An 18431-nucleotide genomic window follows, 5' to 3' on the forward strand; every position below is an offset into this window, starting at 1 on the left:
ATAAGTGGATTAATCAGGCAGTAGAGTTTTGGATAGATTGGGGGGGCGTGAGACTGTTAGAAGGAAGGGCACAAAGGAGCTTGCAGTAGTCGAGGTGAGAAATGATGAGTGCATGGACTAGGGTTTTTGCAGATTCTGGATTAAGGAATGTACAGATCCAGGAAATATTTTTGAGTTGTAGCCATCAGGAAGTGGAAGGGGCCAGGGATATGTGATTTGAAGGAGAGAGCAGAGTCCAGGGTTACCCCGAGGCTGCAAGCTTGAGGGACAACATTATCTACACCTTGTAGATGAGGGCCAGAAAAAGCATGTGCTCCAGAGGAAGGTAAGTGCTGTATTAAGTGGCCTCTCCTCTTCTTCCTCCACCTTAACATCACACACAGTACAGTCCTCAGAAGTAGCCTTGTTTCCCCCCCACGTCACAACTCTGCAACTGCCAAACTGACTGTGGGGAACCACAGTTGGACGAGTCTGCAGAACTGTTCACACATTCTTTTCCAAGGGCATCAGAAGTCTCCTTCAAAGATTCACAGACTCAAGAGTAAGAAGCATCTGCACTGATGTCCCAAATTGTTTTCAGTTGGATCCAGGACCAGATGAAGTAGGATCCGAGCAGAATCCAGACCCTAGTCACTAGATGTTAACTTCCAGGTGTAGAGGTGATCCTGATGAGACTCAGATACCTGAGGTGCATGTGGACTGTACTGTGCTGTTATGGCAGGAAGAGGAGTAGGGTGACTCTCATGGAGAGAAGTGGGAGAATAGAGAGGATGGTGATGAGCTTGTATATCACACTTGTGAACTTAGAGGAACGCAGCTGAGTAGCTCAGCAGAGGAGGTGGAGAAAAAAGACAAGGAGGTTACGTTGAGGCTTGCCGTACAGACAGAGTGATGCAACCACGACAAGCACTGCATCCTCAGCAACAACTCTGGCTGTGGCCAGCAGTGATCTCGGGTCTGCAGTTCGCATGGGCGGCAAGGGTTGCCTAGCCTGGACCTTTTTTGAAACCGAAAAGGATGACCCAACTCACCTTAACTGCCAACTTTGTAAAAAATGAGGCAGTAGATGCAAAAATTCCAAGAATTTGACTACTACATGCATGAACCAGCACATGCACAATCAACGAGCGCTAGTCTGGGAATCTCACTAGTGGGCCTAGTCAACCACCGGCTGCCCCATTAACCACATCTGCTGCTTCCTGCTCCTCTGTCACCATGGCAAGTATTCTCACACAGGTTGCCAGCTGCAGAACCTCCACTTGTTTACCCGCTACAGTCGGGGTGAGTGAAAGCCCATCAGAAATTCAAGCTGTCCTGCAGGCTCAAAGTGCATGAGTGTCAGAGCGATCTATCCGTCTACATTTCAATGAAATAAAGAATCAGGAATACCCTTCTGCTGACGTAAAAAAGCTAAACTGCAGTTTGTCAAAATGTACGTGTTCAAATTAAAATCCTTCTAGGAGTGCTTTCATTCAAATGTAGACAGATAGTTAGCTTTGATACTCATGCGCCCTGAGCCTGCAGGACAGCCTGAATTTCTTTAGAACTTGATTGGGGCTGCTTATCAACCCTCCAGATTATCCAGTATTGCAACCTTTCTTACATTTTTCTTTGCTGTCCAAGTCCAAGGAGATTAGCCACAGTGCAATGGGTTGTAAACTTCGTGATGGTTTTGTGCATCGTGGACAAAGGAACATCAAGATCACTGGAGATTGACTTGCAACCTTGAGATTGTTGATATTTTTCAACAGTTTTGGTTCTTAAGTCCTCAGACAGTTCTCATGTATTCTTTCTGTTCTTCATGCTTAGTGTACACACAAACACACAATGCAAATATTGAGTCAACTTCTCCCCTTTTTTAATCTGGTTTCAGGTGTGATTTTTATATTGCCTACACCTGATACTTGCCACAGGTGCGTTTGAACAAGCATCACAGGTTTGAAACAAAGTTGTTTACCTACAAATTTGGAAAGGCGCCAATAATTTTATCCAGCCCATTGTTGGTGTTTTGTGTAAAATTATGTCCAATTTGCCTTTTTTCATTTTTTTTTGTGTTCTACCAATGTGCGCAAAAAAATAAACATGTGTATAACAAAATATGGGTAATTGCAATAATTTTCTGGGAGAAATACTACATATCCTGGAACAATTTCAAGGGTTCCAACACTTTCAGCTATGACTGTATATATGTATTTTATCATAATTTTGTCATTATTTCATCTACTCTGGCGCATTGTCTTTTTTGCTCTGCTTTCTGAATCTACCAAATATATATGCAGCGCCCCAGAGATCTGGTCGTTGCAGTAATGTCGCTCTGCCACTAAGGGGAGTGATGGTACGTCTGATGGCACTAAAGGAGTTCTACTGACCAGGTATCACCAAGCACAAACTACACTTCACACTCCGGCCACTAGGGGGAGCAAAAGGCTTATTTATTGGGCCACTTCTCACATTGGTAAAACTAGGGGTCGGACAGGAAGTTAGGCAGAACGAAGCCTGGGAGAGCTCCAGGGAGGACCTGTCAGAACTGGAAAATCTGGCAGGTACCTAGCGAAAGGACAGATTGTTACGGAACCGCGCCTGCACTACCTTGCGGCGGTATTCTAAGAAAGAGACAAGAAAGGAAGGATATTGTGGAACAGTGAGAAACGAGATCAGCACCAAGGAGATCCAGTAGGAGTCGTGCCCCGAGAACGGCAACATCTTACTGAGGCGCATAGCCGGTGGCCGGAGCACCGAGGAAGTAACAGTCTCCACGCATTACTTCAAACAGCGGCAGGACAGTTAATTACAGGTTGGCTGTCTACCATACACCACCTAAGAAGGACATAGGAGGCAATCGTGGGAGGGGGGACACTAGGGTTCCAGAATAACTCCAGGCCTACCTGTCATAAAGGCGCGTCCTAGCCATAACATACCTGGGGGATGGAGAAGAGAAAGATCTAGAATGAACGAGAACAGAAGTTGTGAGGACTATCCTGAATGCTCAGCAGGGAAGCACTACAACACACAGGCGCTAGTGGGTAGACACTGATTTCCACCTGCAAAGGGAACTCTGGATGTGCCTTCGGACCGGCCGGTCTCAGACAGCCCTGTTGAATGTGCCCTGGATTGAGGATCCTGAAACCTTCAGTAAAAGGTAAAGAAACGGAACCCTGTGTCCTCGTTATTCCTCGCACTACGCACCATCATCCTTTATTGGACGCCCCTTAGCAGGGTCACGGACCGGGTCCAGCCACCGTGTCAACCCCAGAACTGAGACAGAAAGGACCGGTACCAAGTAACCTGTGGCCCTGTGTCTGGGGACGATTCATATATTTATATATACAGTGGGGCAAAAAAGTATTTAGTCAGTCAGCAATAGTGCAAGTTCCACCACTTAAAAAGATGAGAGGCGTCTGTAATTTACATCATAGGTAGACCTCAACTATGGGAGACAAACTGAGAAAAAAAAATCCAGAAAATCACATTGTCTGTTTTTTTAACATTTTATTTGCATATTATGGTGGAAAATAAGTATTTGGTCAGAAACAAACAATCAAGATTTCTGGCTCTCACAGACCTGTAACTTCTTCTTTAAGAGTCTCCTCTTTCCTCCACTCATTACCTGTAGTAATGGCACCTGTTTAAACTTGTTATCAGTATAAAAAGACACCTGTGCACACCCTCAAACAGTCTGACTCCAAACTCCACTATGGTGAAGACCAAAGAGCTGTCAAAGGACACCAGAAACAAAATTGTAGCCCTGCACCAGGCTGGGAAGACTGAATCTGCATTAGCCAACCAGCTTGGAGTGAAGAAATCAACAGTGGGAGCAATAATTAGAAAATGGAAGACATACAAGACCACTGATAATCTCTCTCGATCTGGGGCTCCATGCAAAATCCCACCCCGTGGGGTCAGAATGATCACAAGAACGGTGAGCAAAAATCCCAGAACCACGCGGGGGGACCTAGTGAATGAACTGCAGAGAGCTGGGACCAATGTAACAAGGCCTACCATAAGTAACACACTACGCCACCATGGACTCAGATCCTGCAGTGCCAGACGTGTCCCACTGCTTAAGCCAGTACATGTCCGGGCCCGTCTGAAGTGTGCTAGAGAGCATTTGGATGATCCAGAGGAGTTTTGGGAGAATGTCGTATGGTCTGATGAAACCAAACTGGAACTGTTTGGTAGAAACACAACTTGTCGTGTTTGGAGGAAAAAGAATACTGAGTTGAATCCATCAAACACCATACCTACTGTAAAGCATGGTGGTGGAAACATCATCCTTTGGGGCTGTTTCTCTGCAAAGGGGCCAGGACGACTGATCCGGGTACATGAAAGAATGAATGGGGCCATGTATCGTGAGATTTTGAGTGCAAACCTCCTTCCATCAGCAAGGGCATTGAAGATGAAACGTGGCTGGGTCTTTCAACATGACAATGATCCAAAGCACACCGCCAGGGCAACGAAGGAGTGGCTTCGTAAGAAGCATTTCAAGGTCCTGGAGTGGCCTAGCCAGTCTCCAGATCTCAACCCTATAGAAAACCTTTGGAGGGAGTTGAAAGTCCTTGTTGCCAAGCGAAAAGCCAAAAACATCACTGCTCTAGAGGAGATCTGCATGGAGGAATGGGCCAACATACCAACAACAGTGTGTGGCAACCTTGTGAAGACTTACAGAAAACGTTTAACCTCTGTCATTGCCAACAAAGGATATATTACAAAGTATTGAGATGAAATTTTGTTTCTGACCAAATACTTATTTTCCACCATAATATGCAAATAAAATGATAAAAAAACAGAAAATGTGATTTTCTGGATTTTTTTTTCTCAGTTTGTCTCCCATAGTTGAGGTCTACCTATGATGTAAATTACAGACGCCTCTCATCTTTTTAAGTGGTGGAACTTGCACTATTGCTGACTGACTAAATACTTTTTTGCCCCACTGTATATATATATATATAAAATTTTCTAAGGGTCACTTCCGTCTTTTTGTCTGTCACGGAAATCCCGCGTCACTAATTGGTCGCAGAACACTCTTCACAGCATTTCCAGACTCTGTCACGTCTGTCACATGTGCTCAGTGTGAACCTGCTCTTATCTGTGAAGACCACAGGGTGCCAGTGAAAATCTGCCAATCTTGGTGTTCTCTAGCAAATGGCAATCACCCTGCATGGTGTTGGGCTGTAAGCACAACACCCACTTGTGGACGTCAGGCCCTCATAACACACTGATGGAGTCTGTTTCTGACAGTTTGAGCAGACACATGGGTGTTAATGGCCTGCTCGAGGTCATTTTGCAGGGCTTTGGCTCTGCCCCTCCTGTTCCTCCTTGCACAAAGGAGGAAGTAGCAGTCCTGCTGCTGAGTTGTTGCCTTCCTATGCCCCCCTCCATGTCTCCTGGTGTACTATCCTGCCTCCTGGTATCTGCTCCATGCTCTGGACACTGTGGTGACAGACACAGCTACTCTTCTTGCCACAGCTTGCATTAATGTGCCATCCTGGATGAGCTGCACTACCTGAGCAATTTCTGTGTATTGTAGGCAATGCCACATGTTACTGTACAGGACCTCTAGGGGTGAGAGCAATAACAAAATGCAAAAGTGACAAAAACAGCCAAAAAAGTATGAGAACAAAGAAATGGTCTATGGTCACCCCCTGTACAACTACTCCTTTATAGAGGTTGCTTTGCTAATTGCCTATCATTTCTAACTGTTGTCTGTTACACTTGCACATCATCAGGGGAAATTGATTCACAATCAGTGTTGCTTCATAACTCGATTGGTTGATTTCACAGAAGTATGATTGACTTGTAGTTACATTGTGATATTTAAGTGTTCCTTTTATTTTTTTTAGCAATGCATGTATATATATATACTGTATATATATATATAATATACTGTATATATATATGTATATATATACTGTATATATAGTTATTATTCCAACCCACATCTTTCTATTTATAAACTTGCAATTCACATTTACCGTTTCTTTTTCTTTTTATATCTCCCTGTTCATTACATACCTTTTACCACTTTCAACATGGTTGCCAGAGATGCTATGTGCCGCTCTGCTAGTTAGGTTTCCTAGCTTCGATGCAGTCTCCATGATGTTCTCGCACTGGCCGCTATGGAGTGCTGACCTGCATGTGCACGGAACAGCGCCCGGTAAGATGGCGCCTCTAATTTGTAATTATTGTCAGCAGTTTACACACTATTTTAGACTCCCACCTACTCCTGGCATCTTGTATATGCATGCTACATGCAATTTAATTTTTCTTTTACCTTTTTTGATCATGTATTCACATATTCACAATTATTTATTGCAGATCTCCTCCATACTTTTCATCATATCATATTCGGGTAGGCCGGGTCCCCCTCTGCGGTTTAAAGGGTCCGTATTGCGTCCCCGGGGGACGCGCGCCCCACACCTTCTGAGGTTGGTCGGCTTGGGGGCGTCTATGGGCTGGGCCGCAGTGACAGGTAGATAACTTGAATATCCAATAAGATTCCCTGTTCACAAGTTTCTGGGATCTATTTTGTGTCTTAGGTGTAATCTGTTCAAGAAGGGCGAGTTTCAGACATTTGGGATCTTTTTCATGATCAGTGAAGAAGTGTTTGGACAAACTATGTGGGATAATGCCATTTCGTATATTATATCTATGACTGTTCATTCTGTTGTGTCATACAACTGACATATTGGAGAATACAGTCAAATTGCAATAGATAAATTACATAATTGGTGCTACAATTTAGAAATTGATTGATAGGGAAAACTTCCCTTATGACCATAGATGAAAATGTTATGCATCCATGATTTATCATATTACAACTAAGACATGTCATGCCCCCACATCGAACAGATTACACTTATAACAACAAATAGATTCCAGAAACTTGTCAACAGGGAATCTTATTGGATAATCAAATTTTCTACAGTGCTGGTGGCAATTATTGGCACCCCTTCAATTTTTTTCATAGACTGTACAATATTTTCAGAAGTAAATGGAAATATACCATCGTTATATCCTCAGGATTTTTTAATTAGTGGTCCAAAGTAATACAACAATAAAACATTGTTTTTCAACTTACATGTTGCAAATTCAAAGATCAAAACAAAATAAACAGCATGTGCAGCAATAAAGGCACCCCTAATTAATAGTTAGTTGCACACCTTAAGGCATTGATGACAGCCTCCAAATGTTTCTTGTAATATAAACTGATGATGACCTTTGACACTCTTAGTGCAGGAATGAATGTGTCGCATGGATTTATCTCTTTTTACATCAACTAAGAAACTAAGGAATTTGCCCCTCAGACCATGTGGGGTCATCACAACAGAACCAGACCACGACCAGAGGACAATAAAACATTCCTTATCTAAGAACTGGCCCAATATTTATGGACATAACTGTTTATCACTCATGGAAATTCTGCTTCATGTCACCTGTCTTATCTATGTTTTTTTCTGTGATGTGTTGTGCATAAATATGTGCTTCTCCAGAATTTCTTTTAGTCTATGCCTGATGCAGAGACCTGTGTAGTCTCGAAAGCTTGCAATTTGTTACCATCTTTTCAGTTATCCATTAAAAGGTATCAACCACTGAGGACTCTCAATTCTAAATAGTTTTCAAGAAAATGTGGAAATTTGAACTAACATAAGCATTAGTAATCATGTCTATTGAATACAGGTGAATAAATTTGTGAGACCAATGAAATTATAAAGGCTATGATGTCACTATGGATGGTATAAATGGCGGCATGTATTAGTAAGTTTGTATTCGGCTGATGGAAGAGCTGGACTGGCTCTGTAACACGTAGCTCAATAAATGATAACTTTTTTTTTAATGAGAAAACTTCTTACGTATCTTTGGCAGAGCTTTTTCAAGCCCATATTTTAGTGTTTTTTTCCCCTTGAATTCTTAATCTGAATCTCTATGGAGGTTCAGAGGGTGTAGCTGTGGCCATGGAGGATCTGTCCCAAAACTACCAGGGTTGTGCTTGAGTTGTACAACTGATCTAGGTGACTAGCAATCGCTCAACTTCAAACCACACTATATCAGGTGACCTAAACAAGGAGCGCTTTCTATTTGTTTCTCCGTAGATGTAGCATGAAGCGGAGCTCAGAAAGCTAACCCTCTCCCTCACTACAGCTCTCTATGTACATTGCCTATTGACAATGAGATGCTTATCACAGCAGGGACATGGTCAGTCTAGCTGTCACATGAGCTGTAGTTTGGGCAGTGATAGTCTCCTGATGATAAAACCTTCATTGTAAGTAAACAACAGCACACAGCCTAATAAATGACACATCGCTGAAGTCGTCTGTGTTTCAGCCCCTATCTGTCTTCAAATTTTATAGCAAAAACCTGCTGACAACTTTTCTTCAAAGGTTTGCAGAAATGACGCTGACATACATGCATCATTTTTAAAGCACAAGACACTTTAGGAAAATTCCAGCAGTGTGTATATAATCTATATGTAAACTAGTGATGGCTTTCAAGCAGAAGCCGCCTGAAGAATGGTAAGGCCACTTCTTTTATCCTTTTAAAACTTGTAACTGCTAAACAAAAAATAAAAAAGATGCAACATATGCATGGTAAGTTTTTTTTTACATTGCTATGCGTAAATTCATTTTTTGAGCTCTTATTCCAGGCAGAATCTACCTGAAAAAGACACTGTGTGCACTTAGCCTTAAAGGGGTTTCTTCTAGTGACAGATTCAATTTAGTTGAATTGCACTTGGGTTATCTAGAGTTCACTAAAAAAATGGGTAAAAAATGGGTATAAAAAAGTCTTAAAGTTTTCCAAGCATCAGCATCAACATCAATGTGCTGAGTATTCAGAAATATGTCTCATAAAAAGTCTACTGAACCCTTATCTCCAATAATGTACAATGCATTTAGCTGCTCTGCGAAATGTTTTGCAAGCACATTTGGATTTCATTTTAACAAACTCGTGCTAGTGTCTTCTTTATATGATGACTCTCTAGTTTCTACAAATGGCATAAGACCCTAATGCAACTTAATCAATTGATATCCTTTTATAGCCCATTGTACGCTGCTGTTCTGCGAGCACATCTGACACAGGGACAGTTGGTTCCTGAAACATAATGCATAGCTAAGTGTTTTTGCTGCTACTATTAATAACGGTGTACTGTCTGTACTACATGTGCGCCATGTTCAAGATATCAAACTAGTCCCAGAGGACTTTTTTTTATTATATTGTTGCTAAAGTAGTAAGCAATCATTGCCACCTATAGGCAGTTACTATATTGTCTAACACAGTCACAGTTCTGAGCTTATTTCTTTTATCAAAACTTGTCTTCATCTAAACGGCTAACATCATTTTAGATTGATCAGTGCATTTTATTTGCTAAGAGACTTACAAGTGCTTATAAGCATTGTCATGACACCATTCATTGTACATCTATAACAGTATAAGCTAGTACCCCACAATAATTTACTTATGTAGCATAACTTGAAGAAACACATTTATTAACTTTTTTGTTGTTAGATGACTAATTTTGTCTCTTGTTGTATTTTCAGCCTGCTTAACCACCCACTACAACTTTGAATCACCATAATCCAAGTTTTATGAAAATGTCCATACATTATATGAAGTTATTGTACCTGGCTGTGGCTGCCAGGTAATGTTCCAAAGTGTCAACTGTGGTTTCTGATGTCATCACTGAGCACATGATTAAAAGGTTGTCATAAATGGGAGCAACTGGCTTCCCCTGTATGGTAGGCTAACTCTGCATATGTGAAGATGTCAAAGGTGCTTCTTCAGGCTCCTGGTAGCAGCAGATACTGAGAAGGAATCTTTAAAACATGCTCTACCTTAGCCTGAGGAATGGCTAACAATGGTCTGAAAAGTTTCAGTGCTACAATATTACTGTTGACCTTATGCGTCATTTCATACAGTCATGGCCAAAAGTATTGACACCCCTGCAATTCGGTCAGATAATACTCATTTTCTTCCTGAAAATTATTGCAAACACAAATTATTTGGTATTATTATCCTCATTTAATTTGTCTTAAATGAAAAAACACAAAAGAGAATGAAGCAAAAAGCAAAACATTGATCATTTCACACAAAACTCCAAAAATGGGCAAACTGCTCCAGGTCCCTGATATTTGAAGGGTGCTTTCTCCAAACTGCCATTTTTAGATCTCTCCACAGGTGTTCTATGGGATTCAGGTCTGGACTCATTGCTGGCCACCTTAGAAGTCTCCAGTGCTTTCTCTCAAACCATTTTCTAGTGCTTTTTGAAGTGTGTTTTGGGTCATTGTCCTGCTGGAAGACCCATGACCTCTGAGGGAGACCCAGTTGTCTCACACTGGGCCCTACATTATGCTGCAAAATTTGTTGGTAGTCTTCAGACTTCATAAAGCCATGCACACGGTCAAGCAGTCCAGTGCCAGAGGCAGCAAAGCAACCCCAAAACATCAGGGAACCTCCGCCATGTTTGACTGTAGGGACCGTGTTCTTTTCTTTGCCTCTTTTTTTCTCCTGTAAACTCTATGTTGATGCCTTTGCCCAAAAAGCTCTACTTTTGTCTCATCTGACCAGAGAACATTCTTCCAAAACGTTTTAGGCTTTTTCAGGTAAATTTTGGCAAACTCCAGCCTGGTTTTTTTTATGTCTCGGGGTAAGAAGTGGGGTCTTCCTGGGTCTCCTACCATAGAGTCCCTTGTCATTCAGATGCCGATGGATAGTACGGGTTGACACTGTTGTACCCTCGGACTGCAGGGCAGCTTGAACTTGTTTGGATGTTAGTCGAGGTTCTTTATCCAACATCCGCACAATCTTGCGTTGAAATCTCTTGTCAATTTTTATTTTCCGTCCACATCTAAGGAGGTTAGCCACAGTGCCATGGGCTTTAAAGTTCTTGATGACACTGCGCACTGTAGACACAGGAAGATTCAGGTCTTTGGAGATGGACTTGTAGCCTTGAGATTGCTCATGCTTCCTCACAATTTGGTTTTGCAAGTCCTCAGTCAGTTCTTTGGTCTTCTTTCTTTTCTCCATGCTCAATGTGGTACACACAAGGACACAGGACAGAGGTTGAGTCAACTTTAATCCATGTCAACTGGCTGCAAGTGTGATTTAGTTATTGCCAACACCTGTTAGGTGCCACAGGTAAGTTACAGGTGCTGTTAATTACACAAATTAGAGAAGCATCACATGATTTTTCAAACAGTGCCAATACTTTTGTCCACCCCCTTTTTTATGTTTGGTGTGGAATTATATCCAATTTGGCTTTAGGACAATTCTTTTGGTGTTTTTTCATTTAAGACAAATTAAATGAAGATAATAATACCATATAACTTGTGTTTGCAATTATTTTCAGGAAGAAAATGAGTCTTATCTGACAGAATTGCATGGGTGTCAATACTTTTGGCCATGTCTGTAGGTACCAATACCGCTGCACGAATAATGAGGCCACAAGATGTTGAAAAGGTATTAATTTGGATGGCTGAGAGTGCCTCCACTTCCTTTGCATTATCTTCTACCCGGTCCAGTGCACAAAGTACACAGTAGGCACTTGAGGACCATGGTCATCCAGCTTCCACCTCACCCCCTTGCAAATCAGCCAAGCAGTCTGAGCCCCAAGTCATGCAGCACTCTTTTCTGCTTTTTCATGACTCTGCTGGCTGGGTTCTTTGGCCCATCCACCTGCCCCTGCTCCAGACATGGAAGAGAATGAGTGCATTGATGCCCAACCACTTTTGTGGTTGGATGATGTGTACGTGGGAGGGCTAGTGCACACGGTCAGTGTACCACCACAGCACATGTCAGATGATGCAGAGTCTTTATGCAGTCTGCAGACTGGTAAGGAGGGCAGGGTTATGGAGTCGGTGGAAGATGATGCGGGGGGATGATGAGGTCCTAGACCCCACATGGAACAGAGGCCATCCTAGTGACGTGCGCAGTTTGGAGGAAGAAAAGGTGACCATTTGGCATAACAAGACAGCAAAAGAGGGAGCAGGGTGCAAAGGTATAACGGGCAACTCCTAGTCAGTACATCAGATGCTACTGCACACCATTGTCTTAGTGTGCAATTCATTATCAGTTTCTGTGGAAAAAAATTGGAAACGTGCTCTGTTGGTGTAATTTTTAACTGGACTGCAGGTTACAAGCCTCACTGCGGACTGCCAGTTTGATCCAAGATCATACTACAAGCTTTTCATTGGTGCATATGAATCGCCCCCAGAGTAGGGCGATGGAGTACTCGGTACCGGGTCCTTCTGTTCCCTCAGCTGGGATGTCACGGTGGCCCGACCTGGACCGTGGCCCTACCCGGACCGTGGCCCTATGAGGGGCGCCCAATAAAAGGGGTTAGAGTTTATAGATGATGGTCGTGTTCGTGACGCCACCTGTGGTGTTCGATCAGGGTGACCGACGCTGCTTAGGGGTCTGCTGGGGTGATGGAATGGCAGCTAGATGGTATACCTTGCCACAGGTGAAGTATATCCCCAGGGCTTCCCAGAAATGTAGATGGTGATGGTGGATGGTGCAAGGCACGGTGAATAGCGAGGACACAATGGGTGCAGTCTCTTTACCTTTACTGAAGGCTTCAGCATCCACAGTCCAGGGTGCCGGATGACAGGGTCGGCAGAGTCCAGCCGGTCTGATGGTAATTCCAGAGTCCCCTTATCCAGGTGGAAATCAATAGCCTTCCCCTTGTGCACAGTAACGTAGTAGGTCCCTACGTGCATTAGCTCCCATAGGGTCCTCACTCTTGTTACTCTTCTCTCTGTCTCCCAGATGGATAGGACAAACCCGTATGACGGTGGTGGCCTGAGGCTATTTTATAGGGACCCTAGCGTCGCCCCTCCTCCGCGTTGCCACCTTGTCTGCTTAGGTTCTTAGGTCGGGCAGCCAACTTGGAATCGACTGTCCTGCTGGTCTCTGAAGTAAAGCGTAGAGTCTATTACTCCCTCGGTTTTCCGGCCACTGGTACTGCGCTCAGTGGGAGGCAGCCTGCATCTAGCTGGTCTCCCACTGGTGTTATACTCCTGTTGCTACAACTTCGGTGCTCCCTCACTACGGCACACTTCCTTTCTTGTCCTTTCTTAGGAGGATGCCGCATGGGTTGCAGGCGCAGCTCCGTGTCCTTGTTTTCCTTCCTGGGCCGAGCCCAGTCTGCTCCTCTCCTCTACTGCTGACTATCTCCTTCTCCCTCCAGTCAGAACTGCCTAACTTCCTAACCAAACCCCCAGTTTTACCCAAGTGTGAGGAGTGGCCTAATAGATAGAACCTTTTGCTCCCCCTGGTGGCCAGCGTGTGAAGTGTGTGTGTGGCTGTGATACTTGGCAGGGTGAACTCCTTTGGTGCCATCAGACGTAACATCTCTCCCCCTGGTGGAAGAACGACATTACTGCAACGACCAGGACTCTGGGGCGCTGCACATGTTACTGGAGCAGACATTTTGGAGCAGTGGGGGTACTCTGCCCCATGCTCTTTGTAAACTGCTTTTTAGGGGGTACTCCTCCCCATTGTCTGTGGGTGAAATTTGTAAGCTGCTAATGTAGGGGTATGGTGCCCAATGCTCTGTGGGTGACATTTTTAACTGGACTGGACGTAGCTAGCCTCAGTCTCTGTGAGGGCACTGTTAACATTTTTATGTTCTTAATTTACTTCCTATGTTTCCAATGATTGCTATGGTGATAGAACCCATTTAAATAATTTCCCTATTCACATTTTTTCACCTCCTTGGCATTTTTGATGTTTTGCTACTTCACAATCTGAAATATCCCCTTTTTTTTAGGGTTTGCATCAGTTCATGTAAAGAACATGCCTACAACTGTGAACATTTTTAAACAAACAACAAATGGGACAAAATTACTGTAAAAGTCAGTGTGTGTAATATTATTGTAGGAACTCGAGGATTCTGATAGTGGGGCAATGAACAGACAGAGACGGGTTTCTTTGGTGCAAATAGTGTATTTGTACAACAGCAATAACACCCAAAACAATATACTGATAACCCGCAGTGACCTGCAATGAAACAAGTCCTTGAAACAAATACAGCAAATCAGCAGAGTTCTTAAGGCAGAGTCCTCAGCAAGGTGATCAAAAGGTGAGTGTGACAGGTGACGTGGTGCAGATCCAAAACACTATCGGTGCAGAATCCAGGTATGAAGTAAACACAGGGAAGTCCAGAACAATTCCACAAGTTAATCCCAGGTGTGGCATGAACACGGGTAAGTCCAGAAACTAGTTCACAAGTTGATCCCAGATGTGGCATAAACACGGGTAAGTCCAGAAATAGGTTCACATTAAAGTATTATACTGGTGTTGTTTCCAACAGCTTCCACCGGGGGGAGTAAATGAAGGATTAAGTAGCAACACACAGTCCAGAAACATAGTCCAGAAACATAGTTCAAAAACACAGTTCTTACCCGGAGGAGTGAACCAAGGGTTAAGTTCCAAAGTCAACAGACTAATGATAACATGGAGAGTGTAGCTTACATATGCAAAGAATGTCCAGAGCCAGAGGTAGAGGCACACTCAGAACAAGCAGCTGAGCTGAAGGGGAACAGAACACTCCAGCAAGGAAGCTGACACCTGAACCGAGTTTTAAACAAATGAACAGGAAGTAGGGCAGACAAAAACAGCAAACTCCATCTTCACAAAGGGCAAGATCATTCACAAGGTGATTTGGAAAACCCGGAATACTGACAGTGTGTATAATTATTCACGCAACTAAAGTCAGTACATTGTAGAGCATCCTTTTGTGGCAATTACAGCTGCGAGCTTTCCACATCTTCCCAATGGGATTTTTGCCCATTCCTAAAGGTAAAACTGCTACAGCTCATTCAAGTTAGATGGTTTCCTCTTGTGAACGACAATCTTCAAGTCTGGCCACAGATTCTCAATTGGATTAAGGTCTGGGCTTTGACTAGGCCACTTCAAAACATTTACACGTTTCCATTTAAAACACTCGAGAGTTACTTTGGCAGTATGTTTTGAGTCATTGTCTTGTTGGAAGGTAAACCTTCATTCCAGTTTCAAATCACTGACAGACTGAAACAGGTTTTGCTCAAGAATATCCCTGTATTTCCCACCATTCATCTTCCCCTTGATTCGGACCATTTTCTCTGCTGCTGAAAAATCTCCCTTCACAATGATGTTGCCACCACCATGTTTCACTCTGGGGATGGTATTCTGGGGTTGATGAGCTAAAAAGTGGCCAAAAAGTTCAATTTTGGTCTCATCTGACCACAGCACCTTCTTCTGTACATTTGGGGAGTCTCCCACATCTTTTGGCAAATTCAAAATGAGCCTTATCATTTTTATGTTTAAGTAAAGGCTATTCTCTGCCCACCCTTCCATAAATGCCACCTCTAAGGAGTGCACGGCTTATTGTGGTCATATGGACAGATATTCCAGTAGAGACTACTTGGGAACTCTGCAGCTCCTTAAGGGTTACCTTTGGTCTCTGTGCTGTCTCTCTGATTAATGCCCTCCTTTCTGGGCCTGAGAGTTTTGGCTTTTGGCTGATTTGCTGTGGTACCATGGTTACATAGGTTGAAAAAAGACCTACAGTAGGTCCATCAAGTTCAACCTTTCTCCACCAATTGTACATTTCATCACTAATTTAACTATAAATGTTATTTGTATCAAGAAAATCGTCCGGCTCTTTCTAAAAGCTGTTATAGTGTCTGCCATTACTACCTCATGTTCTATCCATTTGCTATTAATGGATTTGATAGTGATCTGGGGGATCATCAGCTATTGGGATTTTTTTTATAACCCTACCCTGACTTGTATTTCTCAATAACTTTGTCCCTGACTGGTTTGGAGATCTTCACTAAGCATGTGACTTATGAAGGTAATTGTTTGCACCCAAAATTTTTAGGGGCTTCTTAGCAAAAGGGGTGAATACATATGCCAATTTTTAGTTATTTGATCCCATAATTTTAATTTATGCCTATATTTTTCTTACTTAACTTCGCCAACTTAAACTAATTAGTGCTGATGCATCACAAACAAATCAGATTACACAATATTTAAACATGGGTTGTAATGTAACAAAATGGGTAAAAAGCCAAGGAGTGAATTCTTTTGCAAGCCACTTTAGCTGATAATGCTGCCCTGTTGTCAATATGGCATTTTCAGTTTCACATCACTAATTTCTCTGCAGCAGGCAACAAACCCAGCTCATTTAATCTCATGTCCTATATACAACCCCATTATTCTTTACATTACTCCTTTAAGACCCTGTATACAGAGCCCCATCATGCAGTACATCATTCCTTTCAGCCCCATTTTGCTTTACATCTCTCCTTTTAGTGCCTTTATATTGAGTCTCATCCAACAGTTTATCTCCCTTTTAAGCCACTTTATACACAGCACCATCCTGTAGTACATCACCCTTCATGCAAAATATGTCTCCTCATCTATATACAGCCCCATTCTGCAGTACATTGCTCCCTAGTTACCAGCATACAGTCACACTTTATGGCCATCACTGTGAGAAAAACTCTCACTTCTAGCGGGGATCTCACCGAGGTCATGACAGTTCAGTCCGGTTGGGAACTCAGCCTTAGTGACCAGAGGTAACCTTGATGACGTCATCGCCGGTCACCGAGGCAGTGCTCACAGCAGTTCAGTCACCAGTCGTTCTCAGCTTGGACGGTCACATATTGGCACCATCCAGGTTGAAAACTGTTTTTTTCCCCAGACAAGGATTATGGCATGGGACAGAACAAAGGATAGGTGAGGGATATTGTTGTTTTTTTTATTTTTGTTTTATTACAGAAGATGAGGCTTTGGTGGAATAGGTGTTAGGTGAGTATAACTGTGTTTGTTATTTTTAAATAAAAAAGTAAAAAGTGTGTTTTGTTTTATTTCTAATAAAGGACTTTATTTTGACTGTCTTTATTTACCATACAACTATAGGATTAGTAATGGAGAGGTGTCTTATAGATGCCTCTCCATTAATATGCCGCGAGCTTGATGTCACCTGGCAATACAACGGTGACATCAACCCCACAAATATGAATCCCACTTGCCACCACTACAGTGCAAGTGGGAAGAGCCGGGTAAAGCACCAGAATTGGAGCATCTAATAGATGCGCCTTTTCTGGGCAGCTGCGTGCTGCTATTTTTAGGCTGGGGGCCTATATCAAAGGCCCCTTACCAGCTTGAGAATACCAGCCCCCAGCTGTCTGCTTTAACAAGGCTGGTTGTCAAAAATGGGGGAGACCACAAGCCATTTTTTTAAATTATTTATTTAAATAAAATTAAAAAACAGCATGGGGTCCCCTGTATTCTTGATAACCAGCCTTGCTGAAACTGACAGCTGAGGGTTGCAACCTACAGCTGTGACTTTTTCCTCGCTGGTTATCCAAAATAAAATAAATATCAAAATTATCTATTTACAGCGCAGGCGTCGGCTAATGAATACTCCCATCGGTGGCTCGTGCTTTCTGTTATTAGTGGCAGCAGGCATCGGATGATGGGAGCTGTAGTCTCATCAGCTGACACCAGTGACTGGAAGTAAACTTTATACCTCTGACCACAGCTGAGCACTCACGCTTTCTTTTGACAGTATGGGAACCGTGGCTCTCTGACCGGTGGGGATGATTTCACCGCCAATCAGAAGCGGTGTTAGCCGAACCCAAACAGTAACACAGATTTGCTGGTGAAGTCTTTGTTCACACTTAGCGACGCTGCAGCGATACCGACAACGATCCGGATCGCTGCAGCGTCGCTGTTTGGTCGCTGGAGAGCTGTCACACAGACCGCTCTCCAGCGACCAACAATGCCGGTAACCAGGGTAAACATCGGGTAACTAAGCGCAGGGCCGCGCTTAGTAACCCGATGTTTACCCTGGTTACCATCCTAAAAGTAAAAAAAAACAAACACTACATACTTACCTACAGCCGTCTGTCCTCCAGCGCTGTGCTCTGCACTCCTCCTGTACTGTCTGTGTGAGCACAGCGGCCGGAAAGCAGAGCGGTGACGTCACCGCTCTGCTTTCCGGCTGACCGACGCTCACAGCCAGTACAGGAGGAGTGCAGAGCACAGTGCTGGAGGACAGACGGCTGTAGGTAAGTATGTACTGTTTGTTTTTTTTTACTTTTAGGATGGTAACCAGGGTAAACATCGGGTTACTAAGCGCAGCCCTGCGCTTAGTTACCCGATGTTTACCCTGGTTACCAGTGAAGACATCGCTGAATCGGTGTCACACACGCCGATTCAGCGATGTATGCGGGGAGTCCAGCGACCAAATAAAGTTCTGGACTTTCTTCCCCGACCAGCGACAGCACAGCAGGGGCCTGATCGCTGCTGCCTGTCACACTGGACGATATCGCTAGCGAGGACGCTGCAACGTCACGGATCGCTAGCGATATCGTCTAGTGTGACGGTACCTTTAGCCGAACCCAAACAATAACACAGATTTCCTGGTGAAGTCTTTGCTCAGTGTC

The sequence above is a fragment of the Ranitomeya imitator genome, chromosome 1 (assembly GCF_032444005.1).
Source record: "Ranitomeya imitator isolate aRanImi1 chromosome 1, aRanImi1.pri, whole genome shotgun sequence".
Taxonomy (NCBI): Eukaryota; Metazoa; Chordata; class Amphibia; order Anura; family Dendrobatidae; genus Ranitomeya; species Ranitomeya imitator.